Source organism: Salvelinus fontinalis, chromosome 18 (assembly GCF_029448725.1).
Source record: "Salvelinus fontinalis isolate EN_2023a chromosome 18, ASM2944872v1, whole genome shotgun sequence".
Taxonomy (NCBI): Eukaryota; Metazoa; Chordata; class Actinopteri; order Salmoniformes; family Salmonidae; genus Salvelinus; species Salvelinus fontinalis.
In genome coordinates this window covers 7319676-7324578 of record NC_074682.1, presented here as the reverse complement: position 1 = coordinate 7324578, position 4903 = coordinate 7319676, and the positions used below count along the sequence as shown (strand labels likewise).

The 4903-nt window shown below is 42.7% G+C and overlaps 1 pseudogene; it reads left to right on the top strand.

Moving 5' to 3' along the window:
• Window positions 1-590: 590 nt before the first annotated feature.
• Window positions 591-2409, top strand: LOC129815945 (general transcription factor II-I repeat domain-containing protein 2-like; annotated as a pseudogene).
• The last annotated feature ends 2494 nt before the right edge of the window (window positions 2410-4903 follow it).

Below are 4903 nucleotides of genomic sequence, written 5' to 3'. Positions count from 1 at the left end.
TTCTGAGTGGGAATAAGATTGTGTTGAGAGTGCATTTAAAACCACAAATCTCACCCTGTTTTTGTTTTGCTTAAAGTCAAAGCCTAATTGAAACAGCCATTTAGGATGTTAGGAGGAGCCGGAACCTTCTTACTAGGGCTGTTGCGGTGACCATATTCCCGCCACACCGACAGTCGTGAGTCATGACCGCAGTAAAATTCCACGTGACCGTTGAGTCACATTAATCTCCTTTTATGCAATCTTGACATGCTTTGGTAGTACCCAACTTATTAACTACCATCAGGTCCTAATGGCTGGTACTTAGGGCTCTATTGTCCCTCTAACCCACATATGTCAGAGTCAAGGCCCGCGGGCCACATCCGGCCCGCGAGAAGGTTTTTTACGGCCCCTGGGATGATCTTGATTTATTATTAGAACCGGCCCGCAGACCGCAGCAAGCCGGCAGCCCGCAGATCTTTTACACGCACCAATACTACATTTCCCACAATGCAACGGTGACGCACCGAGCAGTAGGCTGCTTCATTTCAATATTTATTGGCACAGCAGTCGTCAGCATCACAGTAAAATTAACTTTCAGATACCCATCAAAAATGGCAAAACGGAAGGTGGACACTGAGAACCGGGGGTTTCAAACAAGGTGGGAGTCGGAGTATATGTTCACGGAGGTAGCTGGAAAACCTGTGTGTCTTCTGTGTGGAGAAAGTGTGGCGGTACTGAAAGAGTATAATCTGAGACGACATTATGAAACGAAACACGCGGACAAAAACAAGAATATGGACATGGAACAAAGGCTACAAAAGGCAGAGGAATTAAAACGAGGCCTCAAATCTCGACAGGCTCTGTTCAAAAAAGCCAAATCACAAGGCCAGGCTGCTGTCAAGGCCAGTTTTATTTTGGCAGAAGAGATCGCTAAATCAGCCCGGCCATTTACGGAGGGGGATTTCATCAAAAACTGCATGATTAAAGTTTGTGACGAAGTTTGCCCAGAAAAAAGGCAACTCTTTTTAAATGTGAGTCTGAGCAGAAACACCATTGCCGAGAGAGTAGACCAGTTGTCCATCAATCTAAAAGAGCAGCTTGTGAAAAAGGGAAAAGATTTCATTGCATATTCCTTGGCTGTGGATGAGAGCACCGACATTTCTGACATTGCCCAGTTGTCAATTTTCATCCGCGGAGTGGACTCCAGCCTAAGCGTGACAGAGGAGTTTTTGGCTTTACGTCCTATGCATGGCACAACTACGGGGCATGATTTGTATGAAGAGGTGTCAAGATGTGTAAATGAGATGGAGCTGCCTTGGGAAAAACTCGTGGGTTTGACAACCGACGGAGCACCTGCGATGTGTGGACACAGGAGCGGACTGGTGGCGAAGATACGGGAAAAGATGCAAGAGGAAAACGCGACAGGTGAGCTGACAGCTTATCATTGTATCATACACCAGGAAGCGTTGTGCGGTAAAGCCTTGAAAATGGAGCATGTAATGAGCATCATCACGCGCACAGTTAACTTTATCAGAGCCAAAGGTTTGAATCACCGCCAGTTCAAGGCATTTCTGACGGAGTTAGAAACGGAGCATGGTGATTTGCCTTATCACACAGAGGTGCGATGGCTAAGCCAGGGAAAGGTGCTTCAAAGATGTTTCGAGCTTCGTGAGGAGATTTGTCTGTTCTTGGACAGCAAAGGGAAAGACACAACACAACTCCGAGACGAAATGTTTCTGTGTGAAATGGCTTTTCTGTGTGACATTACGAGTCATCTGAATGCAATGAACTTGCAGCTGCAGGGTCGGGATCATGTCATCTCTGATATGTACAGTACAGTGAAGGCATTTAAAACCAAACTGACTCTGTGGGAGACGCAGATGCGGAAAGAAAATTTGAGCCACTTTCCCAGCTGCCAGACCATGAAAGAGAAGCTCTCTACCAGTGCGTTCCCGAGCGCACAGTTGGCTGATAAAATAGGTATGCTTGCCGCTGACTTTCGACGCCGATTTGCACTTTGAAGCACAAAAAAGCAGGTTGGAACTGCTCGGTAACCCATTTGCTGTTGACGTGGAAAGCTCACCACCAAACCTCCAAATGGAGTTGATTGACCTCCAATGCAATGATGCACTGAGGGCAAAATATGCGGCAGTGGGTGCTGCGGAGTTCGCCCGTTTCCTCCCCGACACAATGCCCCAGCTGCGCATCCAGGCTGCTCAAACGTTGTCTATGTTTGGCAGCACATACCTGTGTGAACAACTGTTTTCTTTGATGAACCTGAACAAAACATCACACAGAAGTCGACTTACTGCTGAACACCTCCACTCAATTCTGAGGATTTCCTCAGCTCAGAGCCTTACCCCGAACATTGATGAACTTGTGGAAAAGATGGGACACCACCAAGTATCACCCTCAACCTCAAACAAGTGAACATTACTGTGCAATCACATATTTAGAGTTTTTACTCAGTTCAAGTTTAAAAGTTAAAGTTTAATATTTGTTTTCACTGCATGTTACTTCTCCTTAAACAAAGTGTTGTTTTTGATTAATAGATTTTTGCACTTTATTTTATTGTATTTCAATCCAATTATATTTTAAAAATATTTCAGTTGAGTGGATGATAGAAAATTGCTATTATTGTTTTTTTCTTTGAAGTAAATTTAGCCCACTTTTGCTAAAATAGAAAATATAGGCTACTGATGGTGCCTTGAATACCGGTTTCTTTCATTTAATGTTCATGTTATGGGGATTTTTATATAAAGGAAATTTGTCTTTTGTGTCTGTTGAAAATTAAAGATTACTGACAGAGCCATAAGAAAATATTGCTTTATTTATCTGATCATATTGGAATATATTTGTTAGGTTTTCAGTAGGTTCAATTAGGTTCACTAGACTATATGCGTCATTTAAAATTTTTTCAATGAACATTCGAACAGTCCGGCCCTCGGCTTGTAGCTAAATTTTTTATTTGGCCCTCCGTCCATTTGACTTTGACACCCCTGCTCTAACCCTTCTGACATCAATGCAAATGCGATTGAAAATCACATCAAACACATCATCAAAACAGTAGACCTATCTTACTTTTAAAATTCACCTCAGGTGATCACTTTTACGCTCAACATAGCCACTTAACACGTGCACTTTTGCCGTAATGGGCAAAAAATATACTTTATTTTTTATTCAGCTACGTTCAATTATATTCTTCTTACTATAAAATCATATAAAATAAAATAATGGCATGGGACTTACAAGCATATCTTGTGATGGTGTACATTACAAAAAGTTTATTTGACTTTTTTTAAATGTAGATGTTCCAACGGCGTCCATCAGCGGCTTGCATGTGTGGAGGCCTGGATATGCTAAACGTGTTTATGTTCATTAATGGTCAATTACCGTGAGATCAGCAGTTTTTTGCAAGACAATAACCGGCTGACATTATTTCATGACCGCCACAGCCCTACTTTTTACTCTCGTTTAATGCTTTGACGACATCATGTTGAGACAGTGTCAGAGCGGTCCTCCAAGTCCCTTAGTCGTGTGCCGACATGGGAGATTACATGTTTCAATTAGCCGAGAGGCTGAGGAAATTTAAGCCATGCTAATTCCAGTCCCCAATGAAAAATCCCAGGGAAAAGGCTAACCACTGAGGCATAATCGCCTGCCCCAGACAGCGCTCATTTTATGGATACATTACAGAATTAATTCAAATGTGTTGCTACTTAGTACAGAACTTAATTAACTCTGATCAGTGCAGTTTAGTATGTACACTGACTGTACACAAAACATTAAGAACACCTGCTCTTTCCATGACATAGAATAACCAGGTGAATCCAGGTGAAAGCTATGATCCCTTATTGATGTCACTTGTTAAACCCATTTCAATCAGTGTAGATGAAGGGGAGGAGACAGGTTAAAGAAGAATTTTTAAGCCTTGAGACAATTGAGACATGGATTGTGGATGTATGCCCTTCAGAAGGTGAATGGGCAAGACAACAGATGTAAGTGCCTTTAAACGAGGTATGTTAGTATGTGCCAGGCGCAGCGGTTTAAGTGTGTCAAGAATTGCACCATTGCTGGGTTTTTCATGCTCAACAGTCTCCCGTGTGTATGAAGAATGGTCCACCACCCAAAGGACATCCAGCCAACTTGACACAACTGTGGGAAGCATTGGAGTCAACATGGGCCAGCATCCCTGTTGAACACCTTGTAGAGTGCATGAACCAACAAATTGACGCTGCTCTGAGGGCAAAAGGGGGTGAAACTCAATATTAGGAAGGTGTTCCTAATGTTTTGTACACTCAGTGTATACTGACAATATAAATGGATGAAACCTTGAGGTTTTTCCTTGTGCTGTGACTATAATGCAACTGATTCTCCAATCCATGAAATGTTGAACCTAATGAGAAAGTTCACACCGTGGAGGGCTTTGGACAGAATATACTTGAGGTCAGGAAACTTGGTTTGAGATGACGAATTGTAATGGGGGCTGTGCTGGCCCGAAAAGTTCCCAATTATTTACAACTTCTTCTATCCATGTATTAATTAATCACTTGGACAAGTGACTTTTGAGGGCGTGTGAACTGAGCAGTAAGAAGCTGACTGTCAAGGTTCTGGAGGTGAGGTGTCAGTTTTTTTTTAACCTTTATTTAACGAGGCAAGTCAGTAAAATAATAAATTCTTATTTACAATGATGGCCTACCGGGGAACAGTGGGTTAGCTGCCTTGTTCAGGAGCAGAACAACAGATTTTTACCATGTCAGCTCAGGGATTCAATCCAGCAACCTTTCAGTTACTAGCCCAACGCTCTAACCACTGGGCTACTAGGCTACCTTCAGACTAAAGAGATGTCTTGCTTCTCTGTACCTCCGACACTGGCAAAGTCCCAAGTCAGCCCAGCATAGTTTCAAGTAGTTGTACGTGGAAA